The sequence below is a fragment of the Scyliorhinus torazame genome, chromosome 5 (genome assembly GCF_047496885.1).
Source record: "Scyliorhinus torazame isolate Kashiwa2021f chromosome 5, sScyTor2.1, whole genome shotgun sequence".
NCBI lineage: Eukaryota > Metazoa > Chordata > Chondrichthyes > Carcharhiniformes > Scyliorhinidae > Scyliorhinus > Scyliorhinus torazame.
The window spans coordinates 157,239,652-157,255,200 of NC_092711.1; the positions used below are offsets into that span (position 1 = coordinate 157,239,652).

At 50.0% G+C, this 15,549-nt stretch overlaps 1 pseudogene; it reads right to left on the bottom strand.

Moving 5' to 3' along the window:
* Positions 1 to 14,711: 14,711 nt before the first annotated feature.
* On the bottom strand, positions 14,712 to 15,035 carry LOC140422715 (large ribosomal subunit protein P1 pseudogene; annotated as a pseudogene).
* Between the last annotated feature and the right edge of the window lie 514 nt (positions 15,036 to 15,549).

Genomic DNA, 15,549 nt, shown 5'->3' on the forward strand with positions numbered 1-15,549 from the left:
ATGCTCTGACTGCAGGAGGGGTTTCAAAAGCTCTTGGCTACTGATGTCCCACCAGCGCATTCACACCGAGGAGAGACCGTTCAGCTGCTCTCTCTGCACAAAGAGGTTTCAAACATCATCCACATTGCGGAGACACCAGCGAGTTCACACTGGAAAGAAGCCATTCACCTGCTCTCACTGTGGGGAGGGATTCACTCTGTCGTCCAACATGCTGAGACACCAAAGGGTTCACAAGTGATGTCGGGTTAGATTCTGCTGTTATTCCTGCTGTTAATCACATCCAGGACTGAACCTGGAGTGGGTGAAAGTGTTTGTCTCCTCGCCAACTCCTGGTGCTCGGACGTGGTGACCCTGGCGAACTACTGCTCCCCGGACCTGGAATACCCGACTGTGAAGTGCCGTCCATACTACCTTCCACGGAGCTCACTTCTGCCATCATCACGGCGGTCTACATCCCACCCCAGGCGGAAGTGAAGATGCCGCTTGATGAATTGTAACCGCTATAAATAACAATGAAGCAGAATACCCGGAGGCCCTGTTCATCGTGGCCGGAGACTTCAACCAGGCCAACCTCGAGTGTACTGCCAAAATTCTACCAACACATCTCCTGTCCCAACATCCTTGACCACTGCTACACAAACATCAAGGGCGCCTGATGATCCGTCCCCTGACTGCAATCGGACCACAAGACGGTGCTCCTTCTCCCGGCATACAAGCAGAAACTTTAAAAAAAAAAATTTATTAAGAATTTATAAACAACATTTTCAACCATACAAACAAACCCCCCCCTGTAACAAAAAGAAAAGAAAGCTCGCATAGCAAGACATAAACATGGCAAGTCAATATGATACAGAACCTTGTACATTGGATTCCTCCCGTACATATCAGTTTTCCGGATCCTTTATGTATTTTCTTGCTCAGATACCCCCCAGAAAAAAAAACCTTCCCCCCTCTTCCCCCCCCCCCCCCCGCAAGAAAGATATCCCCCCCCCCGGGTTGCTGCTGCTGACCGAACTCCATCTAACGCTCCGCGAGATAGTCTAGGAACGGTTGCCACCGCCTGAAGAACCCCTGCGCAGACCCTCTCAAGGCAAACTTTATCCTCTCCAACTTGATAAACCCTGCCTTGTAATTTATCCAGGCTTCCACACTGGGGGCTTCGCATCTTTCCACACTAACAAGATCCTCCGCTGGGCTACCAGGGACGCAAAGGCCAGAATGCCGGCCTCTTTCGCCTCCTGCACTCCCGGCTCATCCGCTACTCCAAATAATGCTAGCCCCCAAATTGGCTCGACCTGGACTTTCACCACCTTGGATATAGTTCTCGCAACTCCCCTCCAGAACCCATCCAGTGCCGGGCACGACCAAAACATATGGACATGATTCGCCGGGCTTCCTGAGCACCCCCCACAACTGTCCTCCACCCCAAAGAACCTACTCAGCCTCGCCCCCATCATGTGCGCTCTGTGAACAACCTTAAATTGTATTAGGCTAAGCCTGGCACACGAGGAAGAGGAATTAACCCTACTTAGGGCTTCAGCCCACAGACGCTCCTCAATCTCCTCCCCCAGCTCCTCTTCCCATTTACCCTTCAGCTCCTCTACCAAAGCCTCCCCCTCTTCTTTCATCTCCTGGTATATCGCCGACACCTTGCCTTCTCTGACCCATACGCCCAAAATCACCCTGTCTTGAATCCCCTGTGCCGGGAGCAGCGGGAATTCCCTCACCTGCCGCCTCACAAACGCCCTCACTTGCATGCACCTGAAAGCGTTTCCCGGGGGTAGTCCAAACTTCTCCGGCGCCCATAAGCTCGCAAACGTCCCATCGATGAACAGGTCCCCCATTCTTCTAATCTCTGCCCGATGCCAGCTCTGAAACCCCCCCGTCCATCCTTCTTGGGACAAACCGATGGTTATCTCTGATCGGGGACCACACCGAGGCTCCCATCGCACCCCTGTACCATCTCCACTGCCCCCTGATCTTTAGCGTTGCCGCCACCACCGGACTCGTGGTGTACCTTGTCGGCGAGAGCGGCAGCGGTGCCGTCACCATCGCCCCCAGGCTCGTTCCTTTGCAGGACGCCATCTCCAGCCTCTTCCATGCCGCCCCCTCTCCCTCCATCACCCACTTACGGATCATTGCCACGTTGGCTGCCCAGTAGTAGCCACCCAGATTCGGCCACGCCAGCCCTACTCTATCTCTACTACGCTCCAGGAACCCCCTCCTTACCCTCGGGGTCTTACTCGTCCCCACAAAACCAATAATGCTCCTGCCTACCCTCTTAAAAAAGGCCTTGGTGATCACAATTGGAAGGCATTGGAATACAAAACGAAACCTCGGGAGGACCACCATTTTAATCGACTGTACCCTGCCCTCTAGCGAGAGTGGCAACATGTCCCACCGTTTAAAGTCCTCCTCCATCTGCTCCACCAGCCGCGTCAAATTAAGTTTGTGCAGGGTCCCCCAGCTCCTAGCTACCTGGATCCCCAAGTATCGAAAGCTCCTTTCCGCCCTCCTCAACGGTAGGTCGTCTATCCCTCTTCCCTGATCCCCCGAATGCACCACAAAGAGCTCACTCTTCCCTACATTGAGCTTGTAGACCGAGAAGTCCCCAAACTCCCTTAGGATCTGCATGACCTCCACCATCCCCTCCACTGGGTACGCCACATACAGCAACAGGTCGTCTGCGTACAGCGACACTCGATGCTCCTCTCCCCCTCGAACCACCCCCCTCCATTTCATGGACTCCCTTAATACCACGGCCAAAGGTTCAATTGCTAATGCAAACAACAGGGGGGACATGGGGCACCCCTGCCTCGTCCCTCGATACAGCCGAAAATACTCCGACCTCCACCGATTCGTAACCACACTCGCCACCAGGGCTCTGCATAGGAGCTTAACCCAACTGATAAACCCCGCCCCAAACCTCCGCAGCACTTCCCAGAGATACTCCCACTCTACTCGGTCAAAGGCCTTCTCCGCGTCCATAGCTGCCACTATCTCCGCCTCTCCCTCCACCGATGGCATCATTATCACATTTAGGAGCCTCCGCACATTGGTATTTAACTGCCTGCCCTTTACAAATCCCGTCTGGTCCTCGTGAATCACCCCCGGGACACAGTCCTCAATCCTCGTAGCCAACATTTTTGCTAGCAACTTAGCACCTCCATTGAGGAGCGAGATCGGCCTATACGACCCGCATTGCAGTGGGTCCTTATCCCGCTTCAGGATCAAAGAGATCGTCGCCTCCGACATTGTCGGGGGCAGGGTCCCCCCTCCCTTGCCTCATTGAAGGTCCTTACCAGCAACGGGGCTAACAGGTCTACATACTTCCTATAGAACTCCACCGGGAACCCATCCGGTCCCGGGGCCTTCCCTGCCTGAATGTTCCCCAGTCCTTTAACCAGCTCCTCCATCCCAATTGGCGCCCCCAAACCAGCCACCTGCTCCTCCACCCTCGGGAACCCCAGCTGGTCCAAGAATCGTCGCATCCCCTCTTTTCCCCCTGGGGGCTGGGACCTATACAGGTCCTCTTAGAAGGCCTTGAATGCCTCATTCACTTTCACCGCACTCCGCACCGTAGTTCCCTTTCCATCCTTGACTCCACCTATTTCCCTCGCTGCCATCTTACGGAGCTGATGTGCCAGCATCCGGCTCGCCTTCTCCCCATACTCATACATCGCCCCCTGTGCTTTCCTCCACTGTGCCTCTGCCTTCCCTGTGGTCAACAGGTCGAACTCCGTCTGGAGACTTCGTCTCTCCCTGAGTAGTCCCTCATCAGGGGCCTCTGCATATCTCCTGTCCACTCTTAAGATCTCCCCCACTAACCTCTCCCTTTCCCTGCCCTCTCTCTTCTCCCTATGAGCCCTGATGGAGATTACCTCTCCCCTGACCACCGCCTTCAGCGCCTCCCGTACTACTCCCACCTGCACCTCCCCGTTGTCGTTGGCCTCCAGATACCTTTTGATGCACTTCCGCACACTTCCTCGTCTGCCAGCAGTCCCACATCCAACCGCCACAGCGGGCGTTGGTCCCTCTCCTCCCCCAGCTCCAGTTCCACCCAGTGCGGGGCGTGGTCTGAAATGGCTATGGTCGAACACTCCATTCCCTCCACTTTCGGGATCAATGCCCTGCCCAGAACAAAAAAATCTATCCGGGAGTAGGCCTTGTGTACATGGGAGAAAAAAGAAAATTCTCTGGCCAAAGGCCTGGCAAATCTCCACGGATCTACTCCCCCCATCTGATCCATAAACCCCCTGAGCACCTTGGCTGCAGCCGGCCTCTTTCCGGTCCGAGATCTGGAGCGATCCAGTGCTGGGTCCAACACCGTGTTGAAATCCCCACCCATTATCAAGCTTCCTACCTCCAAGTCCGGAATACGGCCCAACATCCGTTTCATGAATCCAGCATCGTCCCAATCCGGGGCGTATACATTTACCAATACCACCCCCGTCCCCTGCAACCTACCGCTCACCATCACATATCGGCCTCCATTGTCCGCTACTATGTTCTTGACCTCAAACAACACCTCCTTCCCCACCAGTATTGCCACCTCTCTATTCTTCGCATCCAGCCCCGAATGGAACACCTGTCCTACCCATCCCTTCCTTAACCTGACCTGATCTGCCACCTTCAGATGTGTCTCCTGAAGCATGACCACGTCTGCCTTCAGTCCCTTTAAGTGCGTGAACACTCGGGCCCTCTTAACCGGCCCACTGCCTCCTGCTGACCCCGGCTTCCCCCGCCTTCCCGTTGACCCCCCCGTGTGCAAATCCGTCCTCCTCCTTACGCTCCTCCATCCCCCCCCCCCTCCCTAACGCGGGAAAAAGCCATCGCTTTCCTGAGCCAGCCCCGCCCCCTGTGGCGCAGCTCCTGTTGCGGCCTTATCCAAATTCCCCCATCCCCGAGTCTCACCTCCCTCCAGCACCGACACCCACATTCCTCATTGTCCCCCCATCAAGAACTCTTCCCCCATCCCTATCCATCGTCCCACCCGTGAAACATTCTTTACCCATATTTACAACCCTGTATAGTCAACATCTCCCCCACATCCACAGTCCCTCAGTTCGAGTCCAATTTTTCCGTTTGGATAAAGGTCCAAGCCTCTTCTGGCGTTTCAAAATAGTGGTGTCGGTCCTGATAAGTGACCCACAGTCGCCCTAGCTGCAGCATTCCGAATCTCACCCTTTTTTTATGCAGCACCACCTTGGCCCGGTTGAAGCCAGCTGTCCTCTTTGCCACCTCCGCGCTCCAGTCCTGGTATACTCGGATCACCGCGTTCTCCCATCTGCTGCTCCGCTCCTTCTTGGCCCATCTCAGGACACTCTCTCTGTCTGCGAAGCGATGAAACCTCGCCACTATCGCCCTTGGCGGCTCGCCAGCCTTGTGTCTCCTCGCCAGGACCCAGTGAGCCCCTTCTAGCTCCAGGGGGCTCGGAAAAGCCTCTGCACCCACCAGCGAATGGAGCATCGTGCTCACATACGCCCCGGCATCAGCCCCCTCCACTCCTTCGGGGAGACACAGAATCTGGAGATTCTTCCTCCTCGACCTGTTCTCCAGGACCTCGAGTCTCTCGGCCCACCTCTTGTGCAGCGCCTCGTGCGCCTCCATCTTCACCGCCAGGCCCAAGATCTCGTCCTCGTTCTCGTTAGTTTTGTCCTTCACCTCTCTGAGCTCTACGGCCTGGGCCTTCTGGGTCTCCTTCAGTCCCTTGATCGCCAACAGCATTGGCGCCAGCGCCTCCTTTTTAAGCTCCTCCATGCAGCGCCTGAGAAACTCCTGCTGGTCCGGCCCCCATGCTGCTCGATCTCCGACCTCCGCCATCTTGATTTTACCCCCTCGTTTCTGCCGCTGCTCCTGAGCTTGTTTTTTGGTCGTTCACTGCTAATCCCCTCCATACGCCGGAAGGGGGACCTTACTTCACCTTCCCACACGGGATTTAGTCCAAAAAAAATTCCGTTGGGGCTCCTCCGGAGAGCCCAAAAGTCCGTTATAGCGGGAGCTGCCGAAATGTGCGGCTTAGCTCCGCATCACCGCAATTGGAAGTCCTACAAGCAGAAACTTAGCAGGAGAATCCGGTTAAGAAGGTTGATGCAACAGAAGGTCGATGCAACGCGACAGCTTGGAGTCAGTGGACTGGTCCATATTCAATAACAAGGGCAGCACGGTAGCACAAGTGGATAGCACTATGACTTCACAGCACTAGGGTCCCAGGTTCGATTCCCTGCTGGGTCGCTGTCTGTGCGGAGTCTGCACGTTCTCCCTGTTTCTGCGTGGGTTTCCTTCGGGTGCTCCGGTTTCCTCCCACAGTCCAAAGACTTGCAGGTTAGGTGGATTGGCCATGATAAATTGCCTTTGTGACCAAAAAAGGTTAGGAGGGGTTATTGGGTTACAGGGATAGGGTGAGGGCTTAAGTGGGTCAGTGTAGACCCGATGGGCCGAATGGCCTCCTTCTGCACTGTATGTTCTATGTTAACTCTGCAGCCAATCTAGACGAGTATGCCAGCACCGTCACAGACTTCATCAGTAAATGTGTAGAAGATTGCGTACAAAAGAAGGTAGTCTGTACGTTACCCAACCAGAATCCATGGTTTAATTGGGAGATTCGCTCCCGACTGAAGGTGTTCAAGGCAGGCAACCCTGACCTATACAAGAAATCTATATATGACCTCCGCAAAGCCAACAGGGACTCCCAAGTGACGATACCAAACTAATCTAGAGCCGCAGACTAACGACAGGGACTCTCATTGGTTGTGCCAGGTCATGCACCCAGATCCTGCGCTGACCCACTGGCAGGTGTGTTTGCGGACATCCTCAATCTCTCCCTCCTCCGTTCCAAGGTTCCCTTTGGCTTCAAGAAGACCACCATCATACCGGTGCCAAAGAAGAAGAGGCAACGTGCCTCAATGGCTACCATCCGGTGGCCTTGACATCGATCATTATGAATTGCTTCGAGATGTTGGACACATCAACTCCATACACGCAGCATTCCTTGATCCACTGCAATTCACATACCGCCACAACCGGTCCACAGCAGATGCCATCTCCCTGGCCCTATACTCGCCCCCGAAGCATCTCGACAACAAGGACTCCTACGTCAGACTCCTATTCATTGACTACAGCTCTGCCTTCAACACCATAATCCCAACCAAGCTCATATAAAAACTCCAAAACTTCGGACTAGGCTCCTCCCTCTGCAACTGGATCCTCGACTTTCTGACCCACAGACCACAATCAGTAAAGATAAACAACAACACCACCTCCGTGATAGTTCTCAATTCAGGAGCACCGCAAGGCTGCACTGCCTATACACACACACACGACTGCATGGCAAAATTTGGCTCCAAATCCATCCACATGTTTGCTGATGACACGACTGTAGTGGTTTGGATCACGAACATATCCACGATAGTCCTCTATACCGGGGCCCCACAAGGCTGCGTACGTAGCCCCCTACTACACTCGTTATACACACACGACTGTGTGGCAAAATCTGCTCCCGCTCCATCTACAAGTTTGCTGATGACATGACGTAATGGGTCGGATATCAAACAATGATGAGTCAGAGTCCAGGGGGGAGATAGAGAACCTAGTGGCGTGGTGTAATGACAACAATCTCTCCCTCAATGTCAGCAAAACTAAGAAGCTGGTCATTGACTTCAGGAAGTGAAGTATCGTACACACCCCTGTCTGCATTAATGGGGCTGAGGTGGAGATGGTTAGCAGCTTCAAATTCCGAGGTGTGCACATCACCAGCATTCTGTCCTGGTCCACCCACATCGACGCTACGACCAAGAAACATATACTTAGGAAACTAAGGAAATTCAGCATGTCCACATTGATTGCCGCATGGGTGGCATGGTTAGCACAGTGGTTAGCATTGTTGCTTCACAGCGCCAGCGTCCCAGGTTTGATTCCCGCTTGGGTCATTGTCTGTGCAGAGTATGCATGTTCTCCCCGTGTCTGCGAGGGTTTCCTCCGGGTGCTCCGGTTTCCTCCCACAAGCCCCGAAAGACATGCTTGTCAGGTGAATTGGACATTCTGAATTCTCCCTCCCAAACAGGCGCCAGAGTGTGGCGACTAGGGTATTTTCACAGTAACTTCATTGCAGCGTTAACGTAAGCCTACTTGTGACAAGTATGAAGATTATCATTGACTTTTACCAATTATTACAGGTGCACCAATTTTTACAGGAACACCATAGAAAACATCTTATCTGGCTGCATCACAGCTTGTGTTATGGGCCAGAGTTTAGAAAACTCCAAAGTATATCATGGAGTTCACCTGACCTACAATTGTTTATTGATTTTGGTTCCGATGAGCACAAGGGCTGCCTTTCAGGTGTTATTCAACAGAGGCCTTAAGCACTTTTAATCAAAACAAGCTTTATTCTATGAATTTAGTTCACATTTTTATAAACACACACAGTCAGCATTTTTATCAATTACAAACATAAATACCCCACACAGCTGCAGTAATCTATGTATAACCCTTAATAAATTCCCCCCTTTAACTGTTCCAATTTAATAACAAGATCCCATAAACCAGTACCTCCTGTTCAAAGCTGTGGCCCAGCACACAGCACTCAAGACCTGGTTTGGATGCTCTTGTTTCCTTTCCAAAACAACAGGTTTGAATTCCTTCCAGAAAGCAATTATTTATTTTCAAGTTATCAAGCAGACTAGAAACAGCTTTTAAAATGAAGATAGAGAGACAGGCCAAAATACTCCTCTTTCTGAGTACAGCAGCCAAAAATGTGAAAACGAAAGCAAAATACTCAGAGCCACAAAACAGCCCCAAACCAAAGTGAAAGTAAAACCAACTCCCAGAGCCACAGCCCAGCTCCACCCACACAATGACATCTCTGAAGCCATGTGATAAGACAAAAACATTTCTTAAAGGGGCACTCCCATGACAGTTGGTATGGCAACTGCTCAGCCCAAGATTAAGAAACTACAGAGAGTTGTGAACACAGCCCAGTCCCTCACACGAACCCGCCTCCCATCCATTGACTCTGTCTACACCTCCCGCTGCTTTGGGAAAGCGGGAAGCAAAATCAAAGACCGCTCCCACCATGGTTCTTCCCTTTTCCAATCTCTTCGATTGGGCAGGAGATACAAAAGTCTGAGAACTCGCAATAACAGATTCTAAACAGCTTCTTCCCCGCTGTTACCATACTCCTGACTGACCCTCTTATGGACTGAACTGATCTCGCCACACATCTTCTCTACTGAGTAGCACTACACTCCGTATGCTTCACCCGATGTCTATGTGTTTATATTGTGTATTTATCATATGTCCTATGTTTTTTCATGTATAAAATGATCTGTCTGTATTGTACGCAGAACAATACGTTTCACTGTACCTTGGTGCACGTGAATACATTTAATCAAATCAAACTTTGTTCATTCTGACACTTGGTGAAGTGGGAGGGTTGGAGGGTTTCTTTCTGCTGGACTGGCCGGTCTCACGACTTTGCTTCTAGTGGGCTGATGCTCTTTGAGCCTGGGGGAGAGCACGTTTCCACTGAAATGATCCACAAAGGCTGAAGTACATTTATTTTATCCTGGATAGTAAATAGTGTTATTCCCCCACTACAGGTGGATCTAAAAGAAACCAGATGCGTTTTTACAACTATCGACAATGCTTTCATGATCAATGATGACTTTTAATTCCAGATTTTTAATTAATTTAAATTTCACCATCTGCCGAACCTGGATCCCTATTGCATTACCCTGGGACTCTGGATTACTGGTCTGGCTATTGTTTTCCGAGATGTGTTTTGTGAGAGATGAAGTCACTATAGCCGATAATTCTGAGCTGTTTTTGAGTTGTTTCCTTTGCGTCCTGTACTTCCCCACTAACCTGCAGACAAAACAGCCTGGCCAGCTGCAACTGTACTGTGTATAAATGTGTGTTATTGGAAGAGATTGAGGAGGGGCTGTGGGCAGATGCCCTAAGTAGGGTAAATTCCTTGTCCTCGTGTGCCAGGCTTAGCCTGATCCAATTCAAGGTTCTACACAGGGCGCATACGACAGGAGCAAGGCTGAGTAGATTTTTTGGAGTGGAGGATAGGTGCGCGGGAAACCCGGCGAACCACACCCACATGTTTTGGTCATGTCCGGTATTGCATGGGTTCTGGGGTGTGTGGCAAGAGTGATCTCAAAGGTGGCGGGGGTCCGGGTCGAACCAAGCTGGGGGTTAGCTATATTTGGAGTTGCAGAAGAGCCGGGAGTGCAGGAGGCGAGAGAGGCCGATGTTTTGGCCTTTGCGTCCCTAGTAGCCCGGCGAAGGATTCTACTTATGTGGAAAGAAACTAAACCCCCGGGCGTGGAGGCCTGGATAAACGACATGGCAGGGTTTATAAAATTGGAGCGAATAAAATACGCACTAAGAGGTTCGGCTCAAGGGTTCACCAGGCGGTGGCAACCGTTCCTTGACTATCTCGCAGAGCGATAAGGGAAAACAGGAAAGACAGCAGCAACAACCCAGGGGGGAGGGGAGGGGGTGTATTTGGTCTTTGGGGTTTTTTGTTTTTTGTTCTTTCTTTCCATTGTTTATATTTATTTTTTCAGTATTATTATTTCTTTTTTCTTGTTCTTTTTCTGCACTTGTTGTTAGTTTAATATATTGTTTAAATAACGGTCAATGTACATTTTGTTATAAAGTTGTAAAAATGGAAAATTCTTTTTGATCGAAAAACTTTAATAAAATATATTTCAAAAAAATAAAATAAATGTGTGTTATTGTAACTACTCCTTCAGATGCTTCGGTTCGCTGAAGCATTCCCCTGCATGCTTGTAATAAAGATTCCCAAACTTTAACCAACTCTGGACTCCGAGTGGCATTTGTCCCACAAGAACCTGGTGTCAGGAACAGGATCCACTGACGGCTCTGATTAAAGGAAAGTCCCCGTGGACAGCAGATACCGGGGTGAGTATTGTTTGTTTTATACCACCCGTGTTTAGTTCAGTCTGACTGACCACTGGGGCCTCCTTAGAACCTCAGGGATCTGTTTCTGGTCTGTCTCTATGACGTCCACTCGATGTAATTTCAATAACTGGAACATTTCAGACAGGAATTGTCGGTTTTACACCAAGGGTATGTTTGGGGGTGATGCTGAAGTCCCTGTAACCGAGAGGGTTTTGTAGCTGCTGACAAATGAGGGGATAAAGCCGTATGGGAGGCTGAACAGAAAGAGTTAGGCAGTTGGATAGAGTTTGGCGTGTGTTCAGAGGTCCCAGATAGGGGTTAGCCAGCATCATCACATCAATGGATCTGCACAGAAAAGGTCCAACCGATTGCAACTTATAAGGCCCAAGGTGAGGTCAGTGGAGCAGGGATTTGAAGAAGCTTTGGGAGATAGAGGTCAGAGTGGACTCGCCCACAGTGGGAAAGGTCATTCTGAAATTTCTTTGGTCCTTTTCATGACATTTTCTTGGGAATGTAAGTCAAGAATCAGAAAAGCTGCCTTTGTGCTGGTGGATCAATTCCAGGGGGCAGAGTTTCTCCAACTTCCTGAGAAGATGCCAGGTGTAGAAGGAAGACTTTGGAAGTTAAATAAGTTTGTCTATGTTTTCAGCGATGTTTCAGAGTGTATGGTACTTCTCAGATCAGTTTTGTTCAAGTCGGGTTGTCCCTACCTGAAGGCAGAAGCTGCCGTGCTTTATTGGTACCATGGCAGGAAACTCTCGGGCATCTTTATGATGCATGTTGATGACTGCCTATGTGGTGGTACTTGTGAGTTCCAAAACAATGTTACTGACAGGATCAGAACAACACTTAAGGTTGGAATCAGGCTCCTGGGACCTTTAAATAAATTGGATTGGAAATCGGGCAGTGTGGGTCTGACGTGACTTTACATCAACAATCTCACGGAGACAGTATGAACCCTGTCACAGTCAATGGGGCCGGGGCCTCACAGAAAGATGAAGATGTTTCCAAAGCTGGGACTGAGCTGCTGCAAAGTTGAATTGACGAATTGGATTGGCTGGGCACACAGACAAGGCCGGATTTAGGTTTTGATGTCTTCGAGCTGAGTTCTGTAATGAAACGTTCAAAGGTCGAGGACATTTAATGAGCGAACAAAATATTTTAAAAATACAAGATGGAGAAATGTGTGCTGGAATTTAAATCTTTGGGTGAGCTGAAGAATATAAAATGGTTGTTTTTAGTGATGCCTCCCACTGGCAGGAGCCTGTTTCAGTGTCTGTACACTGAGTGATGTTTAAGAATCTCTTTCAGCAGAAGGACAGACAAACATTTCTCCTTCTAGATTCAAAGGCTGATGATATTCAGCTCCCATGAATCGAGTGACTCTATCAGATCCTGACGTGATGTTTGGTGTGAAATTTCTGTCTGTAACTCCTCCCCTTCTAATATCCTGTAAACGTTTACAAAAGACATCACTGTTAGTGCAGGATACCCAAACGGAATGCAAAACTCTGTCCTATTGCAGCATGGGCAGCACTGTAGCACAATGGTTAGCACTGTTGCTTCACAGCTCCAGGGTCCCAGGTACGATTCCCAGCTTGGGTCACTGTCTCTGTGGAGTCTGCACTTTTTCCCTGTGTCTGCATGGGTTTCCTCCGAGTGCTCCGGTTTCCTCCCACAATTCCCGAAAGATGTGCTATTAGGTACTTTGGACATTCTGAATTCTCCCTCCGTGTACCCGAACAGGCGCCGGAGTGTGGCGACTAGGGGCTTTTCACAGTAACTTCATTGCAGTGTTAATGTAAACCTACTTGTGACAAAGATTATTATTATTGTAAGATCTGGGTTTGCCTCCAATCTCAATTGTAACACTCAAATCAATTACACATCAGAATGTGTTGTGAAAGTTACCTGAAAGGAACTTGCAGCTCCTGACTAGTTATAGACCATTCCAGTTACAAGAATGTTGTCACAGAATTTATTCAGTTAATTGTAATAAGTACAAAATCACAATAATTAACAAAGGCCATTCACTCTGGATCATCAGCTTTCAACTTCCGGGTGTCTGTGGCAACGTCTTGTGTTCGGTTGACTGAAGTCTGTCCTCTTACTTCATGTTGTGTTGTGCACCGAACTCCAGAGAATTGTAGCTCATTCACCCTTGCCAGCGACTACCTCTACGCATTGTCGGTAGTATTCTGTTGTTCTGATTGGCCCAAGAAGCCCATGATCAGTTCCTGATTGGTTAAATGGGACATGATCAATGACTGATTGGACTCTGAAGGATATTGGTCACCTTGCTGATGATTAATGTTTGTCAGGCTCATCCTAACTGATACCATAGAACCATTGAAACCCTACAGTGCAAAAAGAGGCCGTTCAGCCCATCAGGTCTGCACCAACCCTCTGAAAGAGCACCCTACCTAGGCTCGCTACCCTGCACATCTTTGGACTGTGGGAGCGAAACGCACGCAAAGATGGGGAGAATGCGCAAACTCCACTTGGACAGTGACCCAGAGCCGGGATCGAACCTGGGACCTTGGTGCCGTGAGGCAGCAGTGCTAACCACTGCACCACCGTGCTGCCCTCTGCGTCCATTTTCAATCCATTTTCAGGGGTTCAATAATCTAATAGGGATTTCAAGAGAAACCTCTTTACCCAGTGAGTGGTGAGAATGTTGAACTCACTACCACAGCGAGTGGTTGAGGTGAACAGCATGAATGCATTGAAGGGGAAGCTAGATACAGACATGAGGGGCAAAGGAATAGAAGGATATGCTGATGGGGGAGATGAAGAGGGCTGGGTGGAGGCTCATCTGGAGCATAAATACTGACAGAGACCAATTGAGCCGACTGGCCTGGCCCTGTGCTGTAGACTCAATGGAACCGAGACAAATGTATTTATTTTGGATCTACCTGTAGTAGTATGATAAAACTTTTTTCTTGAGATGGAGGCATTACTGGCTGGGTCAGCATTTGTTGCCCATTCATAATTGCCCTTGAACTGAGTGGCTTGCAGTGGGGGACAGTTAAGAGTCAATCGTATCTGTGTGGGTCTGGAGTCACATGTGGGCCAGACCAGGTAAGGATGGCAGATTTCCTTCACTAAATTACATTGGTGAACCAGATGGGTTTTTACAACAATCGACAATGATTTCATGGTCATCATTAGATTTTTATTTAATTCAAATTTCACCATCTGCCCTGGTGGGATTCTTCCCCCATACTATCCAGGATAAAATAAATGCAAAGTTGTGAGACTGGCCAGAATGTACCTGTTGTATAGAACCTTGGTCAGGCCGCAGCTGGAGGACTGTGTGCAGTTTTACTGCCCTTGTCGCCAGAGGGAAAGTGCAACAAAGGTTCACCAGACTTGTTCCGGGGATAGCAGGACTGCCCTTTGAGGAGAGATTGGGGAAACTTGGCCTGAATTCTCTAGAGCAATGTTTTTTAAACTTTTTATCCGGGGACCCATTTTTACCAACTGGCCAACCTTCGGGACCCACGCCGGCCGACCTTCGCGACTCATCATTTTCTTACCTTGTTTGCTGCTGAAAAAATGGAGGAATCACAATCGCGCCCAAAGCACGTGATGGCGACATACGGGAGCTGTGACCTGCTCTCTGCCTCCCTCAGGCAGGAAGATTACATAGAATATTTTTTTTAATCTTCTGCGTCTCCTATTGCGCAAATTCGCGGCCTTCAGCCGCAGCAGCCGGCTTTTACATTCAATTTTTATTTATTTTTTGTAAATTGTAACAATGTTGTTGCACGGCACGTTTAATCAAAGAGACCAAAGCCCATGTCATCGTCAGACTCTTCAGATTCTTCCTGTTTCTTCTCTTCCGTTTTCTCTTCAGCAGCAACATGGGCAGCGGTGGGAACAACTGATGCAGCAGCTGGGGCACTGCTACCAGCACCAACGTTGCAACTATTGACATCAATATTAGCCAATACCTTGGCAAACAGACTAGGCCAGAATGGCTCAATGGTCACACCAGCTGTTTTAATCAGGACATTGAGTTTGTCTTCGGTGACGGTGACCTCGTCGTCATGCAGGATGAGCGCGCTGTAGATACAGGCAATTTCCGAGGTGGAAGCCATGGTGCTGGACCTCTGCGGGTGGGTCCGATGGTGCTAGTCACCGGGGAGAAACTAGGCCTTCGTTCAGAAGAACCAAGCATGACCGAACCGGGCAGAGCGAGCAGCAGCCGGCTTTTAACTCTGCCGGCTGCGAGCGGCCTTTTTACCACTGCACATGCATGCCCGATCATCGGTGCGCATGCGCATAGTTCTACGCATGCGCACCGATGATCAGGCATGCATGCACAGTACGGCCGCATTTTAAAAATATGTTTGTGGCTATTTTGAAGGCCGCTCGCAGTGGGTATAATTAAAAGCCGGCTGCTGCGACTGTTGCGCACAGATTAGCACGATCGGGAGCACCGCAACAGACGGTTCCGCGACCCTCCCGACACCCGCCCGCGATGCACCCGCGGGTCTCGCCCCCTACTTTGATAATGCCAGCTCTAGGACGCTTGTGTACATGCAAAGTGAGTGGTAATGACCAGGAACCTACTTCCTATGAGGGCAGCAGAAGCAGGGATGATGGAAGGAT